This window comes from Lissotriton helveticus, chromosome 8, assembly GCF_964261635.1.
Source record: "Lissotriton helveticus chromosome 8, aLisHel1.1, whole genome shotgun sequence".
In the NCBI taxonomy this organism is placed as follows: Eukaryota; Metazoa; Chordata; class Amphibia; order Caudata; family Salamandridae; genus Lissotriton; species Lissotriton helveticus.
In genome coordinates, this window is record NC_136069.1 from 1,452,882,449 (window position 1) to 1,452,909,054 (window position 26,606).

Consider the following 26,606-nt stretch of genomic DNA (forward strand, 5'->3'; position numbering starts at 1 on the left):
ACCCCGAGTGGGCTGGGTATGCTCAGACGTGAGTGCCAGGCTCTCCACACCCCTGGAGTCAAGCTATCCAGGCTGAATGAAGGCTGATAGCCAGAAACCGGTCCTTGGATGCTTGATTCCGGTCTGGGAAAGACATGGCTTTGTAGTTCGGACTGGACTGTTCCCATGAGGCACAGGGTCAGAGCTGATTTGCATATAGCCAGTGTCCAACCCAGGGTGGTGTGGAGTGCAAAAAAACGATGGATTTAGGCCCAGATCCTTGTACTGGGGTGAATGTATGACATTGTTCTACATTCTGTCCATCAACTGTGTTTTTTGCAATTTTCACCCCGAGTGGGCTGGGTATGCTCAGACGTGAGTCCCAGGCTCTCCACACCACTGGAGTCAAGCTATCCAGGCTGAATGAAGGCTGATAGCCAGAAACCGGTCCTTGGATGCTTGATTCCGGTCTGGGAAAGACATGGCTTGGTAGTTCGGACTGGACTGTTCCCATGAGGCACAGGGTCAGAGCTGATTTGCATATAGCCAGTGTCCAACCCAGGGTGGTGTGGAGTGCAAAAAAACGATGGATTTAGGCCCAGATCCTTGTACTGGGGTGAATGTATGACATTGTTCTACATTCTGTCCATCAACTGTTTTTTGCAATTTTCACCCCGAGTGGGCTGGGTATGCTCAGACGTGAGTCCCAGGCTCTCCACACCACTGGAGTAAAGCTATCCAGGCTGAATGAAGGCTGATAGCCAGAAACCGGTCCTTGGATGCTTGATTCCGGTCTGGGAAAGACATGGCTTGGTAGTTCGGACTGGACTGTTCCCATGAGGCACAGGGTCAGAGCTCATTTGCATATAGCCAGTGTCCAACCCAGGGTGGTGTGGAGTGCAAAAAAACGACGGATGTAGGCCCAGATCCTTGTACTGGGGTGAATGTATGACATTGTTCTACATTCTGTCCATCAACTGTGTTTTTTGCAATTTTCACCCCGAGTGGGCTGGGTATGCTCAGACGTGAGTCCCAGGCTCTCCACACCACTAGAGTCAAGCTATCCAGGCTGAATGAAGGCTGATAGCCAGAAACCGGTCCTTGGATGCTTGATTCCGGTCTGGGAAAGACATGGCTTGGTAGTTCGGACTGGACTGTTCCCATGAGGCACAGGGTCAGAGCTGATTTGCATATAGCCAGTGTCCAACCCAGGGTGGTGTGGAGTGCAAAAAAACGATGGATTTAGGCCCAGATCCTTGTACTGGGGTGAATGTATGACATTGTTCTACATTCTGTCCATCAACTGTGTTTTTTGCAATTTTTACCCCGAGTGGGCTGGGTATGCTCAGACGTGAGTCCCAGGCTCTCCACACCACTGGAGTCAAGCTATCCAGGCTGAATGAAGGCTGATAGCCAGAAACCGGTCCTTGGATGCTTGATTCCGGTCTGGGAAAGACATGGCTTGGTAGTTCGGACTGGACTGTTCCCATGAGGCACAGGGTCAGAGCTGATTTGCATATAGCCAGTGTCCAACCCAGGGTGGTGTGGAGTGCAAGAAAACGATGGATTTAGGCCCAGATCATTGTACTGGGGTGAATGTATGACATTGTTCTACATTCTGTCCATCAACTGTGTTTTTTGCAATTTTCACCCCTAGTGGGCTGGGTATGCTCAGACGTGAGTCCCAGGCTCTCAACACCACTGGAGTCAAGCTATCCAGGCTGAATGAAGGCTGATAGCCAGAAACCGGTCCTTGGATGCTTGATTCCGGTCTGGGAAAGACATGGCTTGGTAGTTCGGACTGGACTGTTCCAATGAGGCACAGGGTCAGAGCTGATTTGCATATAGCCAGTGTCCAACCCAGGGTGGTGTGGAGTGCAAACAAACGATGGATTTAGGCCCAGATCCTTGTACTGGGGTGAATGTATGACATTGTTCTACATTCTGTCCATCAACTGTGTTTTTTGCAATTTTCACCCCGAGTGGGCTGGGTATGCTCAGACGTGAGTCCCAGGCTCTCCACACCACTGGAGTCAAGCTATCCAGGCTGAATGAAGGCTGATAGCCAGAAACCGGTCCTTGGATGCTTGATTCTGGTCTGGGAAAGACATGGCTTGGTAGTTCGGACTGGACTGTTCCCATGAGGCACAGGGTCAGAGCTGATTTGCATATAGCCAGTGTCCAACCCAGGGTGGTGTGGAGTGCAAAAAAATGATGGATTTAGGCCCAGATCCTTGTACTGGGGTGAATGTATGACATTGTTCTACATTCTGTCCATCAACTGTATTTTTTGCAATTTTCACCCCGAGTGGGCTGGGTATGCTCAGACGTGAGTCCCAGGCTCTCCACACCACTGGAGTTAAGCTATCCAGGCTGAATGAAGGCTGATAGCCAGAAACCGGTCCTTGGATGCTTGATTCCGGTCTGGGAAAGACATGGCTTGGTAGTTCGGACTGGACTGTTCCCATGAGGCACAGGGTCAGAGCTGATTTGCATATAGCCAGTGTCCAACCCAGGGTGGTGTGGAGTGCAAAACAACGATGGATTTAGGCCCAGATCCTTGTACTGGGGTGTATGTGTGACATTGTTCTACATTCTGTCCATCAACTGTGTTTTTTGCAATTTTCACCCCGAGTGGGCTGGGTATGCTCAGACGTGAGTCCCAGGCTCTTCACACCACTGGAGTCAAGCTATCCAGGCTGAATGAAGGCTGATAGCCAGAAACCGGTCCTTGGATGCTTGATTCCGGTCTGGGAAAGACATGGCTTGGTAGTTCGGACTGGACTGTTCCCATGAGGCACAGGGTCAGAGCTGATTTGCATATAGCCAGTGTCCAACCCAGGGTGGTGTGGAGTGCAAAAAAACGATGGATTTAGGCCCAGATCCTTGTACTGGGGTGAATGTATGACATTGTTCTACATTCTGTCCATCAACTGTGTTTTTTTTGCAATTTTCACCCCGAGTGGGCTGGGTATGCTCAGACGTGAGTCCCAGGCTCTCCACACCACTGGAGTCAAGCTATCCAGGCTAAATGAAGGCTGATAGCCAGAAACCGGTCCTTGGATGCTTGATTCCGGTCTGGGAAAGACATGGCTTGGTAGTTCGGACTGGACTGTTCCCATGAGGCACAGGGTCAGAGCTGATTTGCATATAGCCAGTGTCCAACCCAGGGTGGTGTGGAGTGCAAAACAACGATGGATTTAGGCCCAGATCCTTGTACTGGGGTGAATGTATGACATTGTTCTACATTCTGTCCACCAACTGTGTTTTTTGCAATTTTCACCCCGAGTGGGCTGGGTATGCTCAGACGTGAGTGCCAGGCTCTCCACACCCCTGGAGTCAAGCTATCCAGGCTGAATGAAGGCTGATAGCCAGAAACCGGTCCTTGGATGCTTGATTCCGGTCTGGGAAAGACATGGCTTTGTAGTTCGGACTGGACTGTTCCCATGAGGCACAGGGTCAGAGCTGATTTGCATATAGCCAGTGTCCAACCCAGGGTGGTGTGGAGTGCAAAAAAACGATGGATTTAGGCCCAGATCCTTGTACTGGGGTGAATGTATGACATTGTTCTACATTCTGTCCATCAACTGTGTTTTTTGCAATTTTCACCCCGAGTGGGCTGGGTATGCTCAGACGTGAGTCCCAGGCTCTCCACACCACTGGAGTCAAGCTATCCAGGCTGAATGAAGGCTGATAGCCAGAAACCGGTCCTTGGATGCTTGATTCCGGTCTGGGAAAGACATGGCTTGGTAGTTCGGACTGGACTGTTCCCATGAGGCACAGGGTCAGAGCTGATTTGCATATAGCCAGTGTCCAACCCAGGGTGGTGTGGAGTGCAAAAAAACGATGGATTTAGGCCCAGATCCTTGTACTGGGGTGAATGTATGACATTGTTCTACATTCTGTCCATCAACTGTTTTTTGCAATTTTCACCCCGAGTGGGCTGGGTGTGCTCAGACGTGAGTCCCAGGCTCTCCACACCACTGGAGTCAAGCTATCCAGGCTGAATGAAGGCTGATAGCCAGAAACCGGTCCTTGGATGCTTGATTCCGGTCTGGGAAAGACATGGCTTGGTAGTTCGGACTGGACTGTTCCCATGAGGCACACGGTCAGAGCTCATTTGCATATAGCCAGTGTCCAACCCAGGGTGGTGTGGAGTGCAAAAAAACGATGGATGTAGGCCCAGATCCTTGTACTGGGGTGAATGTATGACATTGTTCTACATTCTGTCCATCAACTGTGTTTTTTGCAATTTTCACCCCGAGTGGGCTGGGTATGCTCACACGTGAGTCCCAGGCTCTCCACACCACTGGAGTCAAGCTATCCAGGCTGAATGAAGGCTGATAGCCAGAAACCGGTCCTTGGATGCTTGATTCCGGTCTGGGAAAGACATGGCTTGGTAGTTCGGACTGGACTGTTCCCATGAGGCACAGGGTCAGAGCTGATTTGCATATAGCCAGTGTCCAACCCAGGTTGGTGTGGAGTGCAAAAAAACGATGGATTTAGGCCCAGATCCTTGTACTGGGGTGAATGTATGACATTGTTCTACATTCTGTCCATCAACTGTGTTTTTTGCAATTTTTACCCCGAGTGGGCTGGGTATGCTCAGACGTGAGTCCCAGGCTCTCCACACCACTGGAGTCAAGCTATCCAGGCTGAATGAAGGCTGATAGCCAGAAACCGGTCCTTGGATGCTTGATTCCGGTCTGGGAAAGACATGGCTTGGTAGTTCGGACTGGACTGTTCCCATGAGGCACAGGGTCAGAGCTGATTTGCATATAGCCAGTGTCCAACCCAGGGTGGTGTGGAGTGCAAGAAAACGATGGATTTAGGCCCAGATCATTGTACTGGGGTGAATGTATGACATTGTTCTACATTCTGTCCATCAACTGTGTTTTTTGCAATTTTCACCCCGAGTGGGCTGGGTATGCTCAGACGTGAGTCCCAGGCTCTCCACACCACTGGAGTCAAGCTATCCAGGCTGAATGAAGGCTGATAGCCAGAAACCGGTCCTTGGATGCTTGATTCCGGTCTGGGAAAGACATGGCTTGGTAGTTCGGACTGGACTGTTCCCATGAGGCACAGGGTCAGAGCTGATTTGCATATAGCCAGTGTCCAACCCAGGGTGGTGTGGAGTGCAAAAAAACGATGGATTTAGGCCCAGATCCTTGTACTGGGGTGAATGTATGACATTGTTCTACATTCTGTCCATCAACTGTGTTTTTTGCAATTTTCACCCCGAGTGGGCTGGGTATGCTCAGACGTGAGTCCCAGGCTCTCCACACCACTGGAGTCAAGCTATCCAGGCTGAATGAAGGCTGATAGCCAGAAACCGGTCCTTGGATGCTTGATTCCGGTCTGGGAAAGACATGGCTTGGTAGTTCGGACTGGACTGTTCCCATGAGGCACAGGGTCAGAGCTGATTTGCATATAGCCAGTGTCCAACCCAGGGTGGTGTGGAGTGCAAAAAAACGATGGATTTAGGCCCAGATCCTTGTACTGGGGTGAATGTATGACATTGTTCTACATTCTGTCCATCAACTGTGTTTTTTGCAATTTTCACCCCGAGTGGGCTGGGTATGCTCAGACGTGAGTCCCAGGCTCTCCACACCACTGGAGTCAAGCTATCCAGGCTGAATGAAGGCTGATAGCCAGAAACCGATCCTTGGATGCTTGATTCCGGTCTGGGAAAGACATGGCTTGGTAGTTCGGACTGGACTGTTCCCATGAGGCACAGGGTCAGAGCTGATTTGCATATAGCCAGTGTCCAACCCAGGGTGGTGTGGAGTGCAAAAAAACGATGGATTTAGGCCCAGATCCTTGTACTGGGGTGAATGTATGACATTGTTCTACATTCTGTCCATCAACTGTGTTTTTTGCAATTTTCACCCCGAGTGGGCTGGGTATGCTCAGACGTGAGTCCCAGGCTCTCCACACCACTGGAGTCAAGCTATCCAGGCTGAATGAAGGCTGATAGCCAGAAACCGATCCTTGGATGCTTGATTCCGGTCTGGGAAAGACATGGCTTGGTAGTTCGGACTGGACTGTTCCCATGAGGCACAGGGTCAGAGCTGATTTGCATATAGCCAGTGTCCAACCCAGGGTGGTGTGGAGTGCAAAAAAACGATGGATTTAGGCCCAGATCCTTGTACTGGGGTGAATGTATGATATTGTTCTACATTCTGTCCATCAACTGTGTTTTTTGCAATTTTCACCCCGAGTGGGCTGGGTATGCTCAGACGTGAGTCCCAGGCTCTCCACACCACTGGAGTCAAGCTATCCAGGCTGAATGAAGGCTGATAGCCAGAAACCGGTCCTTGGATGCTTGATTCCGGTCTGGGAAAGACATGGCTTGGTAGTTCGGACTGGACTGTTCCCATGAGGCACAGGGTCAGAGCTGATTTGCATATAGCCAGTGTGCAACCCAGGGTGGTGTGGAGTGCAAACAAACGATGGATTTAGGCCCAGATCCTTGTACTGGGGTGAATGTATGACATTGTTCTACATTCTGTCCATCAACTGTGTTTTTTGCAATTTTCACCCCGAGTGGGCTGGGTATGCTCAGACGTGAGTCCCAGGCTCTCCACACCACTGGAGTCAAGCTATCCAGGCTGAATGAAGGCTGATAGCCTGAAACCGGTCCTTGGATGCTTGATTCCGGTCTGGGAAAGATATGGCTTGGTAGTTCGGACTGGACTGTTCCCATGAGGCACAGGGTCAGAGCTGATTTGCATATAGCCAGTTTCCAACCCAGGGTGGTGTGGAGTGCAAAAAAACGATGGATTTAGGCCCAGATCCTTGTACTGGGGTGAATGTATGACATTGTTCTACATTCTGTCCATCAACTGTGTTTTTTGCAATTTTCACCCCGAGTGGGCTGGGTATGCTCAGACGTGAGTCCCAGGCTCTCCACACCACTGGAGTCAAGCTAGCCAGGCTGAATGAAGGCTGATAGCCAGAAACCGGTCCTTGGATGCTTGATTCCGGTGTGGGAAAGACATGGCTTGGTAGTTCGGACTGGAATGTTCCCATGAGGCACAGGGTCAGAGCTGATTTGCATATAGCCAGTGTCCAACCCAGGGTGGTGTGGAGTGCAAAGAAACGATGGATTTAGGCCCAGATCCTTGTACTGGGCTGAATGTATGACATTGTTCTACATTCTGTCCATCAAAATTTTTTTTTTTTTTAATTTGTTTTTATTGCAGAATTATAAACAATCTTCAAGGTCAAACGACCAGTCATCCTCTTACAACGCGAGGCTCCATATTGTGGCAAAATAGTACACAGCCATTTAGCCCAGTTCCCGGAGGCTGGGCGGCGTACCAACAATCTCTATCAGTCTGTTCCACATAGTGGCCAAAAGGACATCCGGTCAACAGCACGATCATGTATCTGCTTTTTAGTACCTAACAAACTCCCCCCCCATCGCCGATACTTCTCACACTTTCCTTTATGCTATGTCCAGGACCCCAGTATCCACCCCGTCAGGTCTACCTTAATTCTCTACTAGAGCAGTCGTCCGATCGCGTCTAATACCATTCATTCCTCATCGACCCCTACGTGTCTCCCTACCACCGACTGCTGGTGAACTGGTGGGGTCCCCTGTCTCGGAAGCCCCCTTCGGTGTGTCAGCAGTGTCCCAGTATCTATCCCACCCCCCCCCCCCTGCCGCCATAGATGTGGGTGGTATCTGTGGGTCCCAAAAATGATGTCAAAGTGCCCATCGGGGTCAAGCTGTGGCCTTCCTAGCCTCATGGAACCTCCCCGCCCAGGCTTCCCTCCTCTTCATCCCTGGTCAAGTAGTCGTTCAGGGCCTGCACAATCATTTCCCACGCTCTCGCAAGCTCTAAGCTCTTCTCATTACCGGTCCGCGTAGCCTGCTGCATTCTGATCACACTCTCACATTGGGACCATTTGCGCAGCTCATTCGACCATCTCCGAACAGACGGGCCCTCCCTGGATTTCCAGTGCCAGGTAATCTCCCTTTGCGCCAGAATAAGTCCTAGGTCGATAAACTTGCTCGTGTTTTTGGTTTTCGCCGTGTGTGGAAACCATAGCAATATGCATGCGGCCATGTCAAAGTCCACCTCCCTTTCCGTGACAGCATTCAAAAGCTCTCCCACCTCTGCCCAGTACGTCCCCAACCGCGGGCAACCCCACAGCATATGGTCTAACTCGACTGCAGGTACTAAGCATCTCGGACACTCTGCATCCTGTACCTGAAAGTGCCGTCTGATTTTCCCCGGCGTCAGGTATGCTCTATGTAATATGAAGAAATGGACCTGTTGGAAGCGAGCGTACCTACAACCCTTCCATGTTCTCATCCAAATGTGGCCCCAAACCGGGTCTGGTATGGGCTTACCTATGCTGTCCTCCCATTTCCCCTTCAGCTCGGCCAACGGTCCAAGACCCTCGTTCAGCATTCTCGAATGAAGACAGGTCACCGCCTTTACCGTACCCGCAGCCATCACAACGTACTGGCAGGCCATAGTCGTTTCTGGTTCGCCCAGTCCCCCCTGCCAGTGTTTTTGTATCGCTGTAGTCACTGCGGCATGCAAGAGGTAGCTCCCATCCGCAAGCCCAAATTGGTCCTGCAGCACCCGATAGGGTACTAGCACCCCTTCCGCATAAAGATCTCCCACCATCTGCAATCCCAGGTCTTCCCATTCCGCCAACGGTGACCAATCTCCTCCATGAGGCAGTGCCGTCAGCATTCCTATGGGGATCTCTGGAGCATATGGGCAAGCAGAACCCGCTCTCTTCAGGCTCCTAAGCCAGCATAACCTGAGGGTTTTCTCTTCAATCGTGAGATCGCCCAATCTCAGCTTCTGCTGCAGTACAATGTAGGACAGGACGAGCCGCTGAATACCCTTCCCTCGTCCCTGGTTGGGGCCTCTGAACTCTCTCGCGACGTTCTGCGTCAAAATCTGGAGCTGGGCCGCTAGGTAGTACAACTCGAAATCGGGGACCGCCATCCCCCCCTCAAGCTTGGGTCTATGCAAAGTATGCAACGCCACTCTGCGTCTGCCGTGGCCCCAAAGGAAGGCAACTACCATCGATCGCAACTCTCTAAAAATCCTCAGAGGGATCCATACCGGCAAGGTGCGGAAATAATAAAGCAACCGCGGCAGTGCCACCATTTTCAGCAGCGCTACCCTGCCCTGCACCGACAAGGGGAGAGAGGCCCAAAAAGTCATGCAGCCCCGCATCCCCCGTATGCAACGGCCTACGTTTCCCTCCAATAGGTCAGCAGCCTCATGATAAACCCGGACCCCCAGGTAGGTGAAGCAGGAGCCCTCCCAGACCACATCCATTGTCAGAGGGGGGTACGACACGTTCCCCTTCAGCGGGAAAATGCAGGTTTTACTCCAGTTTACCCTAAGGCCGACATCCTGCCAAACCGGGAGAGCATTTCCGTCGCCCTACCAAGGGCGCCTTCCGTGTCCTCCAAGTATAGCAGCAGATCATCCGCATACAGCGAGATGTGATGGAGTCCCCCGTTGCTCCAGACTCCTGGATACAGTACTCCCGTTCGCGCCTGCGCCGCCAATGGTTCCATCGCCAAAGCAAACAGGAGGGGGGACAACGAGCAGCCCTGCCTCGTCCCTCTACGCACCGGATACGCAGGAGAAATTGCCTGTCCTAGTCTGACCCTGGCCGTTGCATCAGCATAGAGGACCCTCGTCCAGCGGCCAAAGCCACCCCCAAGGCCAAACTTCTCCAGGACTTTATCAAGATATAGCCATTCTAGGCTATCAAAGGCTTTCTCTATATCCACTGATAACACTGCGGATCTACCGTCCAGGGCCTGGGCGCCATCCAGTATACGAATCAGGCGGCGGATATCGAGGGACGTATTTCTTGTGGGGATAAACCCCGCTTGGTCCTCATGGACCAATGTGGTCATGTGTGGCAGCAATCTAGTCGCCAGAATACGGCTTAAGATCTTGTAATCAACTGTCAGCATAGACAGGGGCCTATATGAAGTCACTTCTGTGGCATCTTTCCCTGGTTTCAACAACGGCACCACTAAGGCTTCCCTCATCGAGTGGGGGAGGCGTCCCAAGGTCTGGGCTTCTGAATATACCACCAAAAGTCTCGGAGCCAAAATATCTACGAATTTCGCATAAAATTCAACCGGCAGGCCGTCCACCCCCGGTGTCTTATTCCTAGCCATCTGTTTAATGGCCACCCGAATTTCCGATAGAGTTATCGGGCCGCCCAATCCCTTCGCAGTCTCATCATCTAATGTCGGGAGCTGAGCAGCATCCAGGTATTCATCTATCCTAACTCCTTCCCCGCCCAACTGGCTCTCATATAGAGTCGTATAGTAGGATTGGAAGCGATTCAAGACCGCAGACTGGGTATAGACCACTTCCCCGGTCCCCGTTTTAATGCTCATGATCGGGTTGCCTCTAGGTTCTGGGTTGGCGAGTTTGGCAAGTAACGTGCCCACCTTATCTCTCTCCCCGTGCACCTTGGTAAGGTACAACTTGTAATCATAGCATCTCAGTCTTTCCGTTTCCCTTGCCACTACTTCTTTCGCCTCTAGTAGCCAGCCCTGTAGCTCCGGTCGCTCTGGCCTGCGCCGCTCTAGGTCCCTTAGCGCACTTTCTGCCTTCTCCAGATCCGCCACTACCGTCGTTCTGACATTCGCAAACCTGCCCATACATACTCCTCTCACCACCACCTTCATCGCATCCCATTCCACCGATCTCGCGGTGGTCGTACCCGCATTCACCTCAAAATACTGCTCGATGCCCTGCTGGACTGTGGCGCTAAACACTGGATCCTCTAATGTGTCAGGGCCCAACCTCCACGTCGGTACTGCAGACCTCACCCGCTGCCATTGTACTGTCATCAGTAAGGGGTTATGGTCAGAGATGGTCCTGGCCAGGTACTCCGTATGTGTCATCAGTGCTGCCATACTACCGCTACAAAGGATAGAGTCTATTCTAACATGTAATGCATGCAGTGCTGAAAAGAAGGAGTAGTCCCTAACTTCAGGGTGTTGCTCCCTCCACACATCCACTAGGCCCCACCTCTCCTGCCAATCTTTCCTGTGCGCGGCCAACCTCCGTACCGGAGAGTCGGCCAGCGGCGGGTGTGATCTATCCCGTGCCACGTCCGTGATGGAATTAAAGTCTCCACCCACTATAATGGGGCCCGCCAGGAAGTGTGCCATTAATCCGGAGAGTTTGTCAAAGAAACGGGCCTGGTCCACATTAGGGACATGGACACTGCTCAGCACCACCTCCCGACCATAAAGCCTGCCCTCCACTACCACAAATCGGCCCTCAGGGTCCACTAGTTGGTTCGTAACCTGAAATGGGACTCCCGCTCTCACCCATATCAGTACCCCTCTAGCAAACGCCGAATATGTTGTACCAAACACCTGACCTCGCCATCTCTTTTGCAACGCCGCACATTCCTGCTTGGTCAGGCGGGTCTCCTGCAATAATGCAATCTGAATGCCCCGCCTCACCAAGTAAGCATGCACCCTGCTTCTCCGGGACATCGTACGTAGGCCACGGACGTTCCATGTAAGGGCTTTTAAATCAGGTAACGTTCCCATTGCCTCTATTTCCCCTCCAATTCGGCAACATCAATTGAACCCCCACATCACGGCAGCATTCTCCCCAACGTAAAACATCCCCAAAAACTTTCCCAACCCCGCTCCCCAGAACAGGACCCAATAACAAAGCATCAGCCCCCATCCAAACCAAAAACATCACACACAGTCCACTATACTGTGGTCGTCACCACAGAAGGCCTTAAGGGCGATGAGGGGAGGCCCGGGCCGACCCGGGGCAGACTGTGTCCCCGCTCCAAGCCCTGGATCCCTTATGACTGTCACATCAGAGTACCTGCCGGTCCGCCAGACACCCCAGATAGTCCGCTCCAGCAGCAGCCGCAGTGTAGGCCCACTCAGCTATTGTCACTCGTTGAACAGCCCATCCGCCGTCTGTGGGGTGACCTCCGGTCCCACAGCGTTATCTGCCTCGGACAGTTCCTCCCCAGACTTTCTGCTCTCCACTTCTGAGTCTGAGTCTCCCAGTTCTTTCTCCTGCTGCGAACCCGTGATGAACGCCGTCGCTACCAGCGCCCCCTTTCTGTCCTCCGCCATCTCGGCAGCTCGCTGTGCCTGTTTAAGTTTGTTCTTCTTGCGAATGCGCTGGGACTTCCGGCTGCTGTCGTTCCCGGTCGTCTTTTTGTTGGCGATCCGTGCCAGCGCGGTACAACTCCAGCCAAGACCACGCCTCATCAGGGGTCTGGAAGAATTGGGTCGCCCCATCCAGGATTACTCGCAGTTTGGCCGGGAAGAGTAGGGAATACTGAATACCCTCATTTCTCAGCTCTTTCTTCACGGCCAGAAACGATGCCCTATTCCTCTGAACCTCTTGCGTATAGTCTGGAAAGATCGTGACCGAACTGTTATCCACTTTGAAGGGGCCCACCGAGCGTGCTCTTTGTATCAGGTAGTCCCGGTCCTTGAAGTGCAAAAGTCTGATCACCATCGGCCGTGGGGGGCGCCCCTGCAAGGGAGGGCGAGTCGGGACCCTGTGTGCTCGCTCCAGGGAGAAGAACGGAGACAAGCCCTCCGGGGCCACGACCGTTTTCAACCAGCCCTCCATATAGGCCACCGCATAATCACCCTCAATTTTTTCTGGCAGGCCCACCACCCGTATGTTGTTCCTCCTGTTGCGGCTTTCGGAGTCCTCCGCCCGTCTCTCCAGCGTCGCCAGCCTCTCCATGACATCAGACAATTTGCGTTCTACAGTGACCACCGCAGGTTTCAGTTCTAGGAGCAGTTGTTCATTATCCTTAACTTTGTCGGACAATTTTGCGTGATCCGCCCTCAGCAGGCCCAAACCAGTGGCCACCTGAGCAATGTCCTGGTGTAGAGATTCTTTGGTTGCCGTGATTGCATCCAGTATGCCATCTAGCCGCGCGTTCAGTCGGAGTTCCTGCGCTGACGCATCCTGCGCTGCTGGAGACCCCCCGTCCGCGTTCGGCATGGCCAGCGATCCGCCACCCCCGACCGCACTCCCAGTACTGCCGGTGGCGGCCATCTGGGTATCCGCGTGTATCGACGTTGGGTAGCCCCTGAGTGTCTGGCTATTCCAAAGGACCCACTGCCGGGCGTCCGCCCCTCGAGCCTTTCTCGCACTCCTCAGGCCCAAGCGTCCGGCCCGAGCTGGGCTGCCCCCTCCAGAGGGCTCGCTCCCCGCCCAAGAAGGTACCCCCACGTTCAGGGCGATCCTGTCCCTGGGTCTCCTGGCGAGCCCGCCCCAACCAGTTCCACTCCACTCAAGGGCTCCGTCAGCCCGCGCCTCTCCTCCTCACCAGGACCCGACAAGCGCTGGGGCCAATAGGTCACCGCGCCCCCTCAGGCTCTCCATGCAGCCCAGCCCCCACTGGGCTCGGGTGCGTCTTCCCGACGGTGCAGCTCAGCGGACCCCCTCCACCGTTTAAGTCCAGCTCCCCCGGCCGGCTCCACACCAATTGCGCCAGTCCGTACCCTCCCTGCAACCAGTCGCGGTCGGCCGGCCAGGTCGTGCGCTCTCCCCTCCGTCCGCTCCTCACCCCTCAAGGTCCGGGTCCGCCTCCACAATGCCTCCAGCTCCTCAGCGCCTGCTCAGATTCCAGAGCACCGCAGATGTCGTTTCCCCGGCACTATGGCCGCCGGCGCCAGCGGTTGGGGGATGGGCTCCCTGTCCGCGAGTCCTTGCTGGGGGTCACCCGCTCCGCACTTCCCCCGCGGTCTCTCCTCTCCTGCCAACTAGGCTGGGCTGCGCCCGCTGGTGTCCTCGGGCCGCCGCCCACCCCGCTCCGCAGCCGCGACCCTCAGTGCCCCGCCGCTCAGGCTCTGCCGCTTGGCACTACCGCCATCTTGGGCTCTTTGTCCTCTGTCCCGGGGCACCGCAATCCGTTCCTCGCTCCCCACACCGTCCACGGCCACCTGCTGACCCACGATCGTCACCCGTGGTGTGTCCGGCGACCAGATCTCGATTCCTGGGCTTTGCTTCGCCCAGAAGCGAGGGATTACAGGATTATTGAGGGATCAGGCACGGAGCTGTGGGCTCACGCCGCCATCCCGATCGGCGTCCAAGCCACACCCCCCTACATTCTGTCCATCAACTGTGTTTTTTGCAATTTTCACCCCGAGTGGGCTGGGTATGCTCAGACGTGAGTCCCAGGCTCTCCACACCACTGGAGTCAAGCTATCCAGGCCGAATGAAGGCTGATAGCCAGAAACCGGTCCTTGGATGCTTGATTCCGGTCTGGGAAAGACATGGCTTGGTAGTTCGGACTGGACTGTTCCCATGAGGCACAGGGTCAGAGCTGATTTGCATATAGCCAGTGTCCAACCCAGGGTGGTGTGGAGTGCAAAAAAAACGATGGATTTAGGCCCAGATCCTTGTACTGGGGTGAATGTATGACATTGTTCTACCATCTGTCCATCAACTGTGTTTTTTGCAATTTTCACCCCGAGTGGGCTGGGTATGCTCAGACGTGAGTCCCAGGCTCTCCACGCCACTGGAGTCAAGCTATCCAGGCTGAATGAAGGCTGATAGCCAGAAACCGGTCCTTGGATTCTTGATTCCGGTCTGGGAAAGACATGGCTTGGTAGTTCGGACTGGACTGTTCCCATGAGGCACAGGGTCAGAGCTGATTTGCATATAGCCAGTGTCCAACCCAGGGTGGTGTGGAGTGCAAAAAAACGATGGATTTAGGCCCAGATCCTTGTACTGGGGTGAATGTATGACATTGTTCTACATTCTGTCCATCAACTGTGTTTTTTGCAATTTTCACCCCGAGTGGGCTGGGTATGCTCAGACGTGAGTCCCAGGCTCTCCACACCACTGGAGTCAAGCTATCCAGGCTGAATGAAGGCTGATAGCCAGAAACCGGTCCTTGGATGCTTGATTCCGGTCTGGGAAAGACATGGCTTGGTAGTTCGGACTGGACTGTTCCCATGAGGCACAGGGTCAGAGCTGATTTGCATATAGCCAGTGTCCAACCCAGGGTGGTGTGGAGTGCAAAAAACGATGGATTTAGGCCCAGATCCTTGTACTGGGGTGAATGTATGACATTGTTCTACATTCTGTCCATCAACTGTGTTTTTTGCAATTTTCACCCCGAGTGGGCTGGGTATGCTCAGACGTGAGTCCCAGGCTCTCCACACCACTGGAGTCAAGCTATCCAGGCTGAATGAAGGCTGATAGCCAGAAACCGGTCCTTGGATGCTTGATTCCGGTCTGGGAAAGACATGGCTTGGTAGTTCGGACTGGACTGTTCCCATGAGGCACAGGGTCAGAGCTGATTTGCATATAGCCAGTGTCCAACCCAGGGTGGTGTGGAGTGCAAAAAAACGATGGATTTAGGCCCAGATCCTTGTACTGGGGTGAATGTATGACATTGTTCTACATTCTGTCCATCAACTGTGTTTTTTGCAATTTTCACCCGAGTGGGCTGGGTATGCTCAGACGAGAGTCCCAGGCTCTCCACACCACTGGAGTCAAGCTATCCAGGCTGAATGAAGGCTGATAGCCAGAAACCGGTCCTTGGATGCTTGATTCCGGTCTGGGAAAGACATGGCTTGGTAGTTCGGACTGGACTGTTCCCATGAGGCACAGGGTCAGAGCTGATTTGCATATAGCCAGTGTCCAACCCAGGGTGGTGTGGATTGCAAAAAAACCGATGGATTTAGGCCCAGATCCTTGTACTGGGGTGAATGTATGACATTGTTCTACATTCTGTCCATCAACTGTGTTTTTTGCAATTTTCACCCCGAGTGGGCTGGGTATGCTCAGACGTGAGTCCCAGGCTCTCCACACCACTGGAGTCAAGCTATCCAGGCTGAATGAAGGCTGATAGCCAGAAACCGGTCCTTGGATTCTTGATTCCGGTCTGGGAAAGACATGGCTTGGTAGTTCGGACTGGACTGTTCCCATGAGGCACAGGGTCAGAGCTGATTTGCATATAGCCAGTGTCCAACCCAGGGTGGTGTGGAGTGCAAAAAAACGATGGATTTAGGCCCAGATCCTTGTACTGGGGTGAATGTATGACATTGTTCTACATTCTGTCCATCAACTGTGTTTTTTGCAATTTTCACCCCGAGTGGGCTGGGTATGCTCAGACGTGAGTCCCAGGCTCTCCACACCACTGGAGTCAAGCTATCCAGGCTGAATGAAGGCTGATAGCCAGAAACCGGTCCTTGGATGCTTGATTCCGGTCTGGGAAAGACATGGCTTGGTAGTTCGGACTGGACTGTTCCCATGAGGCACAGGATCAGAGCTGATTTGCATATAGCCAGTGTCCAACCCAGGGTGGTGTGGAGTGCAAAAAAACGATGGATTTAGGCCCAGATCCTTGTACTGGGGTGAATGTATGACATTGTTCTACATTCTGTCCATCAACTGTGTTTTTTGCAATTTTCACCCCGAGTGGGCTGGGTATGCTCAGACGTGAGTCCCAGGCTCTCCACACCACTGGAGTCAAGCTATCCAGGCTGAATGAAGGCTGATAGCCAGAAACCGGTCCTTGGATGCTTGATTCCGGTCTGGGAAAGACATGGCTTGGTAGTTCGGACTGGACTGTTCCCATGAGGCACAGGGTCAGAGCTGATTTGCATATAGCCAGTGTCCAACCCACGGTGGTGTGGAGTGCAAAAAAACGATGGATTTAGGCCCAGATCCTTGTACTGGGGTGAATGTATGACATTGTTCTACATTCTGTCCATCAACTGTGTTTTTTGCAATTTTCACCCCGAGTGGGCTGGGTATGCTCAGACGTGAGTCCCAGGCTCTCCACACCACTGGAGTCAAGCTATCCAGGCTGAATGAAGGCTGATAGCCAGAAACCGGTCCTTGGATGCTTGATTCCGGTCTGGGAAAGACATGGCTTGGTAGTTCGGACTGGACTGTTCCCATGAGGCACAGGGTCAGAGCTGATTTGCATATAGCCAGTGTCCAACCCAGGGTGGTGTGGAGTGCAAAAAAACGATGGATTTAGGCCCAGATCCTTGTACTGGGGTGAATGTATGACATTGTTCTACATTCTGGCCATCAACTGTGTTTTTTGCAATTTTCACCCCGAGTGGGCTGGGTATGCTCAGACGTGAGTCCCTGGCTCTCCACACCACTGGAGTCAAGCTATCCAGGCTGAATGAAGGCTGATAGCCAGAAACCGGTCCTTGGATGCTTGATTCCGGTCTGGGAAAGACATGGCTTGGTAGTTCGGACTGGACTGTTCCCATGAGGCACAGGGTCAGAGCTGATTTGCATATAGCCAGTGTCCAACTCAGGGTGGTGTGGAGTGCAAAAAAAACTATGGATTTAGGCCCAGATCCTTGTACTGGGGTGAATGTATGACATTGTTCTACATTCTGTCCATCAACTGTGTTTTTTGCCAGACTGATCACAGGCACAAAGAGAAACACTCACATATCCCCAGCCCTGCGATCTCTAAACTGGTTACCCAATGAAACAAGAATACCGCTAAAGATTGCCGCACAAAGCTCTCCATTTCAAAACCCCTGTGTACTTGGCTCAAAAGCTAGAATTACCTGGAGGGGGCAGACCATCGAGAAGTGCAAATTCTCTCCTATTGAAACCTAAGGCCTTTCGCAAAAAGAGAACAAGGTCTAGAGCCTTCTCTGGTTCAGCACCGAAGATCTGGAACCCTCTCCCACCGGACGTTCGCAGAATCTCATCCATGGCTGCCTTCAAACAAGAAGTAAAAATTATCCTAATGAACAAGTTCTTGCCCTAATTGGTCATGGCTTGTCTGCTTTCTCATTGACCCTCCGACCACATGCTTTTGGGTCTATCAACGGTAAAGCTCAGGGTTGTCTGTTGTACCCTACTAAGTACTGTTTGCTTGCATCATGTTACTCGTTGGTATTAGCTAAATAAGTTAATCTCTGTTACCCCCTTTTCCATTTCTCTGTATTATGTTCTTCTCATTCCGAAATGTGAAGTGCTCTGATACCCTTTGGGGTCATGTTCGTTCTATACAAAACTTTATAAATAAATAAATAAAAATAAATAAAATCACCCCTCATCAGCCAGACTAGCTTGAATCCAGTGGCACAGCGAGCACGGTAGCCACGTCTCAGCACACCCATGGCCATCTAGGGCAAACATAGCAAACACAACAAGATGATGTACGGAGTGCAGAAACATTTCACCAACTCACCCCCAGTCTTCTTGACCCTGTTCCTCAGGGGCTTTTTGTGACTGGGGGTGAATGTTTGCATTGTTCAGCATTCCATCCATCCTTTGTTCCTATGTGGGAAGGGTATGCCCAGACGTGGGTCCAGTGCTCACTGTGCCACTGGATTCAAGCTAGCCTGGCTGATGAGGGGTGATGCCTTGAAATCGGTCCCAGGATGCTTGTTTCCAGTCCAAGGAGGACCTGGTTTGGCAGTTCAGGGTGGAATGTTTCCATGAGGAACAGGGGCAAGGCTGATTTGCATGTGGCTGGGTCCAAACTGGGGTGACTTGGTGAGCAAAAGAACAATGGATTAAACCCAGACCTTTGTGAATGGGGGTGAATGTTTCATTGTTCAGCATTCCATACATCATTTGTTCCTTTTGCTTTTGTCGTCCTAAGTGGGAAGGGTATGCCCAGACGTGAGTTCCGTGCTCACTGTGCCACTGGATTCAAGCTAGCCTGGCTGATGAGGGTTGTTAGCCCGAAACCGGTCCCAGGAAGCTTGTTTCCAGTCCATGGAAGACATGGCTTGGCAGTTCGGGCTAGACTGTTCCCATGAGGCACAGGGTCAAGACTAATTTGCATATAGCTGTGTCTGAACAGGGGTGGGGAAGTGAGCTAAAGAATGATGAGGGATTCAACCCAGAACTGTGACTGGGGGTGAGTGTCTGAAAAGTTTCAGCACTCTGTCCATCATCATCTTGTGTTTGATTTATTTACCCTAAGTTGGCAGGGTATGCCCAGATGTGGATCCCTTGCTCACTTTGCCACTGGATTCAAGCTAGCCTGGCTGATGAAGGGTGTTACCCAGAAACCGGTCCCAGGATGCTTGTTTTCGGTTCAGTGAAGACCTGGCTTGGCAGTTCGGGCTGGACTGTTCCCATGAGGCACAGAGTCAAGACTGATTTGCATATAGCTGGTTCTGAATTGAGGTGGCAAAGTGAGCTAAAGAAGGATGATGGTTTCAACCCAGATCTGTGACTCGGGGTGAGTGTCTGAAAATTATGGTGCCTGCCACACAGTGCATGGATGTTTGGGGGGCGCCAGAGGTACCCCCCCCAGGCCTCACCGGGGCCCCAAAATACTGTTTTCGACAGCCTTTCAATGGGGGTCGGACCGTCATTGAAAGGCTGCTGAAAGGGAAATTGTAATCCCTATGGCTACTTTCCGACCGATGGTTGGATAGGCTCCTTGAGCCCATTGGAATCGTCGGTCGGTCCCTCTGCATGCTGCCTCTGACTGCTGTGCATCTTAATGCAGCGGTCGGACCGCAGCACTAGCTGTCGGTCGGACAGCAGCCGACAAGTCGTCGCATGGGGTCCAACTGACATCACAATGAGGGCCTTGATTTGAATCTGGAAAAGCTGCAGGAAATCACTCAGAATGCCCTTCTTTCTCTATACCCCTTTCTTACTTGCTGTGTACACCTCTCTCTTTCTCCTATCACTTTTTGCCCCTCTCTATAGTTCTTCCTTCTTCTCTCATACTCTATTTTTTTTCTCTCCTTGGTGTTTCTCGTTCTATTTATGTGCTTCACTCAGTCTCTCACATTTCCCCTCTCTCTTTTCCTATCTTTCTCTCTGTCTACAAATCCCCCTCTCTCCCACTCCTGTTTCCTTGTGGGCTCTATCTTCAGTTATTTGAATATCTCTCATGTCCTTATTCCTCCTGTCATTTTGTATCTCTCCTTGAAGTTTTATTTAATTTCTCTGTTTTACAAACCTTCCCTATTTCTCCTGTCTTGCTCTTTCCTGTCAGCCTCTTTCACATCCCTCTAACCCTTGAATTTCTTTGCATTATACCTAATGTTATATTCTTATGTGTCCCCTTTATTGCTTTGCTGCAGAGAGTAACGGAAAATCCTCCTGCGTTCTAGCTGGCAAAATTCTATTTTGCCTGAACTGCTTAAAATAATACTTCTTTCTAGGGTTTAATTTTTAATTAATTGTTCATACTGGCTACTTGGCTAACAACGACCTGATGTGGCACACATTTACACATGTATGTGTTCTGATTGTCGTGACTGAAAAAAAAACATTTTAAGTTGCTAATTTCTAAGGTTTTTTGGATTTAGAATACATAAACAATCTATCGTTATACCTACAAAAGAGACAAACATTTATCAGGGCATATCTTTCACAGCTGAGCACTCAAAGTCAAAAACGGGAGGTCAGCCATAACTGGAGGACTTGGCAGATATGACATATTTAATTATTTTTTAATTTTTTATTTACCACCGGTGAAATGTAATGTCTATGCCGTTTTCAGCAGAGCTATTATTGTGTGCATTGTCACATCTGCTACCTTGAGCGGGGCTTTTCTGTTAACATATTTTTATGAATGAAATGGGATACACTTGCTGCATGATCTCAGCTTTTATAATGCAACTGAAAGAACTCTGTGTTACAAACATTCCCTGACTAAGATGAGGTTGGCAGTAATGTAAGGGACAGCCTCACGGATGTGATCCCGCAGGAATCAACTGATGGCTTATCCGCCCGCACACTGTTCTCTCAGGGGGATTAGACTAGTCGTCTAAATACAACCGGTGCAAAGTGCAGAGCCACCGTATACATCGCATGCCCCCTCGGGTCTGTGGCGGGAATTACAGTACCTAGGTAAAGGCAATTGAATGAGATTTTTAGGCCCCATAACAGCCAAAATTAATTATGGGGCACATGAAGGGAGTTGGAGGGCTGTGACAAGTATTTGTTGCCTGTCGGATCACAGGTCGTTGATTTCAGAAGATAGTGCTCAGGCATGGGTTCTGGAACTGATTATGTATTAATAATTGTAAAGATATATATTATCCCCAATGAGTACAGGAGACAGCGTCGTCTTGCAGTGCTATTTATTTAACTTATTACATGAAAGAGCGCTGAGCCAGTGGAACGCCCTCTCTCGGCATTCGCGCCACTCTCTGTGGATGCGCGCGCATCCCCCGAGATGTCCGGAGGCGCGTCGCGTCATCACGCGCCGTGCGTCAGCTAGTGCGCTGACACTACATATCTCCCTTTTTTCCAAACAATGGAACAACAATAAACTTACAGTCCGCCGCTCATATCATAGTCCTGGAACCTGGATGGTCTCACCACCGCTCTCCCCCTTCGGGTCTGTCTTACCGGGCTTCCCTCTCATGAGTCTCTACGCCACCTCCCTTATTGTTCAGTGCAGGTGGGCTCTCCATTGACCTCCTGGAATTCAGCTCCCTTTCCATTCCAGGACTACCTCTGTTGTCATGCTCATCGTCGACTTCTCCTCTTCCCGTGTCCATCTCCAAGTCGCTTCTTTCATTTCCTACATTGGGCTCCACCGCCCCCTCCGGTTCGATCTCTCCTTGGCTCCAATTTAACACTTTATAGCATTTCGCCATGCGGTCTTGAGACCATACATTTCCATCACTTAACAAAGCGGCTCTGTCATACACCTCCTTGACCTGTAGGGGTCTACTAGATTTGCTGTCCCCCTTCCTTTGCATGATCGCCAACTTAACACGCACCCATTCACCTTCCTCCAATCCAGTGTCCTTCACATTCCTTCGCATGTTGTAATGTTTGGCGTAGACAGCTTGTGCTTTCTCCAAGTTCGCCTGAACCACTGCGGGGGACCATTTGCTAGTTAGTGTTTTCTCCTTCCACGCTCGGTTGTCCTTCGTGAAGGGGTCCCAGCCCCTTAAGATTTGGGCTATACCCTGTTCCCGTGGGGGTGATTCTGTATGCCCATATCATATGCCGCATTTCTTTCTCCCAATCCTTGTCATTCGATATCGCCGCTTGCACAGACCCCATCACCACCCGGTTGAAGCGTTCTACTAGTCCATTTACAGCCGGGTTGATAGATCGAGGTGTGTTTGGAGATGATACCATTCCTTTCCATGAACTTTGTCCATTTTTCTGAGGTGAACTGGGGGCCGTTATCACTTAGGATGGACTTAGGAATGCCCTCTCTCACAAACGTGTTGCTCAGGAACCTTAGAATTGACTCTGTGTCCATTACCTCTTCCACCTTCACTTCAGGCCATTTCGAGTATCTGTCTATGAGGACACACACATACTTTTGGGTCCCTTGTCTGTCCAGAATCGGGCATAGGATATCGATGGATAATTCTTCCCATGGGTTCTTTGGGGAGTCAAGTCTTCCCAGTGCCGGTCTTAGTGGCTTGAGGGTTTTGTCCGCTCCTTGGCACTGTGTGCATTCCCTGACATAACGTTCAGCTTGGAGGTCCATGCCTGGCCACCAGTATCCTTGTTTGGTCAGCAATTTTGTCTTTCAAATTCCCAAATGACCTTCATGGAGTATAGCCAATAGTTTTGGGACTATGCCTGCTGGGGGGATGACCTTGTCCCCTCTGTATACAAACACTCCTTGATCGTCCAGGGACAATTCTTCTCGGACCTCGTAATACTTCCGTAGATTTTCACTAAGACGCTTCTTTTCTGGCCAGCCATTTACTATGCATCCCTTCACATCCTGCATGGCCTGATCCTCTTTATAGGCCTCCTTCCACTCCTGAATGCTGATGACCTTCTCCTGGTCATCCATCAGGGCTACCATTTCTTCCCCGCCTGCCTTGTCTTCTTCTCCGGGTTCCATGGCTGCCGCCCTGCTCAAATAGTCTGCCACTGTGTTCCTGGAATGTACTCAACATCATTTCTAAATTCCAGCAGCTTCAAAGTCATTTTTGAAATCCTGGGGGTGGCACTGGCGTGCCCACTGGAGGTGAGTACCTTCACCAATGGTTTGTGGTCCGTTTTCAACTGAAATCGTGTACCCCACAGGAACTGTCGGAATCTTGTCATTGCCCATACTATGGCCAACATTTCTTTCTCAATGACACTGAACTTCTTTTCCGTGTCACTCAGTGTGCGGGATGCGAAGCTAAGTGTTTCCATCACTCTTTGTCCTCTGTCCTGCATCAACACAGCGCCCAATCCTTTGTCGCTGGCATCTGTCGTGAGCACCGTGCTTCCTTGAGGATCGTATCCTTGCAGGGGTATGGCTCCCACAACGTCTTTCTTTATGCTTTCGAATTCCCTTTGTGCCTCCTCCGTCCAGCAGAACACTGTCTTTTCTCTCATTAATTGTCTCATGTGGTGTGTCTTTGTTGCAAAGTGCTTCACGAATTTGCTATAGTACTCTGCCATGCCTAAAAAGGACCTGACATCTTCCTTGCTAGTGGGTGGTGGTGCATCACAAATAGCCTTTACATTCTCTGTCTTAGGTGTGATTCCCTGCACTCCTATCTCGTGGCCTAAGTAGGTCACCGATTCCATGCCTAGGCGGCACTTTTCCCACTCTGCACTTAGGCCTTTTTCTTCCAACACCTTCAGTACTTTGGTTAGTTTTGCATCGTGGTCCAATCTATCTCGCCCCATTACCAGGATATCATCCTGGAAATACTGGATGCCATCCATATTCTTAAACAGCTGGTGCATCAATTTCTGAAACACCGCAGCGTCGTCTTGCAGTGCTATTTATTTAACTTATTACATGAAAGAGCGCCGAGCCGGTGGTACGTCCTCTCTCGGCATTCGCGCCACTCTCTGTGGATGCGCGCGCATCCCCCGAGATGTCCGGAGGCGCGTCGCGTCATCACGCGACGTGCGTCAGCTAGTGCGCTGACACTACAATAATATTTTTGGAATTGCAATACTTTTCCTCCCAACCACTCTGTTGGCCCTACCAGACAGACCGACGCTATTGTGACTCTCCACTAGCCTAATATTGGGCATGACTCTCATATACTTACTGAGCAAAATACTACTAAAAAATATTCAAAAATCTTCCAAAATGTTCTCATTCCAATACCATTGTGCAGCATTCACAAATATGTTTCCATCACTAAGTCACACCTTTTTACAAAAATATATCTGTGAATAAATTCCACTGTTGAAAAAAGATTTCTTTTTGATAATAAAATACTTGCTGAACGTGTACACAATTGAGGATTGCATGTGTGGAAAATCTTTACAAATACTAAACATGGAAGAACTTTGGCCGTATCGCAGGACGTGAGCACAGTGAGTGCTAGTTTAAGACATGGTCTTCAGCAAAGTTTTAGACGGACTGGTAAATTAAATAGTCGAAGAGCAGCAGCAGTATTTTACCACATTAGACTGTGGTAACAGGGACCCAGGGGGAGCTTGGCGCGAGCTGGTCTCCCCCTGGGTATTTTTGCGCGATGGAGCAGGCCACAGTTGCGGATAGGTGCAGGTAACGGTTAGGGCGGGATTTAGGGGGAGGTTATATATAGTGGGGTTTGGGCAGGAAGAATCTTGCGGCTGTGGATAGGGCTGTAGGAATTGTTTTCTAGCTGTACCACCCACCCAACCCCATTTTCAGTTCTGATTTTTTTCCAAAAGAAGTCTTTTATTCGCAGGCTCTTAGGTATTTCTGGGATACCTTTAACATTTTGCCACTATAAGACAGGTATAGTTTTTTTCATATAGGTCTGGTAGGCGGTTTGTTTGGGGGGGTGGATAGTCTTGAGCGGGCTTATCCATCACTCGGGGGGAGGACATGACACGGGGGAGGGGAAGGGAAATGATGGGGCTTTCTATAACATTGATGACCATGGGGTTTTTGTTCTTGAAGCTACGTTGAGCTACTTTGGGGATTGATTTATTTTAAAAGTATTGGTAATCTAGAGTTGTTATGCTGTTTTACATAAAGTTACAAAATGCACCTGTCTTAATAAAGTGGCCTTTTTTGCTATAACACAAAGAAGTATTGGGCTGTGATTTATTGTGCGAATGGCTGTTTTACGCTGGAAATTTAAAGGGATTTGCTTTTGGCTGGAAATGTAGCAACATTTGCTGACATCTTTAAAGTATTTACAGAATACATCTACACTGATGTAATACAAAGGAAAATATTCATATGATAAAACCAAAAAAGCCACAACACAACAGTCAAAGCAGAATGCAAGACAACAACACAATGCAATACTGCAACACAAAATCACAACAACGCAAAAAGCAACAGAACACATGACCACCATAACGAAATGCAACACAATCAATATTCCCATATATTCTTGTCACAAGGTACCACCTTTACATATCTGCTTTTATAATAAGGAGATAAATGGTGTTTACCAAGCACAGTCTACTTACCACTGAGGACATGTAATAGCATCAGTCAAAAATGTTTTGTGAGCTGTCCTTTTGTGTATTCAGTGACAAACTGTGTAATATGCCTGTGTAGCAGGTGATGAAATATTTTACATCTCATACCAAAAGTAAAGAGACAATTTGATTCAGTAGCAGCATAAGTATGTCTATGCTAAGGAAAGGAAGCACACATTGACCAATATATAAGTATGAGAAAATTGAGTTGCAATGGAATCGTGGATAATGGTGAATCCTTGGATTACTTAATGATTTTATTGATTACTCAAATCCCCTTTCATTGGCCCTGATGTATAACTACCTCACAATTCATACACACTACAGTGACACATATACTCTTAACGTTTTCAAACCACTCTCTGCCCATGATCAGGGTGAGACCAAATGGATGCTCCCATCTTTGCTCCTCCATGCATCGCTACCTAGAGCAAAATGGATTGAAGCACAAACATCTCCAGGAGAGAGGGAAGAAATAGGTATTGGGAAGGAGAAAGAAGAAATGTACAATAGGAGTTATTATTAAATAATTCTTGCTTTAGTTCCTCATTCACATACCCCTAGTTCATACACTTTGATGAAAGTACATAGCAGTATATCTTTGACTCAGTTGTGCTGAACAAAAGAAGCATGTGATCTTGGCCAGCAGTAATCCACCCACCGAGTTCAGTGCAAGCAAAGGTGGACATAAAGGCCAAACATGCCATGCTTTCAAGACTAGTTGAATCATACTAGAACCCAACAAAACACACTCCTCTTCATCATGTCCCACAGCATGTAGGAGACAAACAGAGGATTTGTGTCCTAGAAGCGCTCCTGCCACTGACTGACTGGGACAAGGCTACAGCTCCTAATCAGACGAGGTCAACACAAAAACAGTCTCGATCCTTCTAGTAAACTTAGGTGGTAAAGCTTTCAATCCCCCCCCCCCTTCTTAGAAATATAGTCCTTATTGCCTTGACTGACTGCTCTGAAAACCAAATAAATTCAGTGCCCTCCAGCAGGAGAAAGTGGAATTCAACCTCAGAGTTCAACAAAGGGAAAGCTGAGATGCCACTATTTACTTTTGTAACGGACATCAGGTTCAGACAGATCACGTAGCTCCTTTCTCAGCCTTAGAAAGGAGCCATTTTAGAGTTGGAACAAACCAGTGATTTTAAGGTTCAATCAGTGTTGACAATTCTTCCACCTGCTGCTCCTAGGGAGCATCCTTCGGCAAGGCAAAACCAATGGCACAGTCCAAGATTGCTAGAAACAATAACATTAAATCTCTCCCCA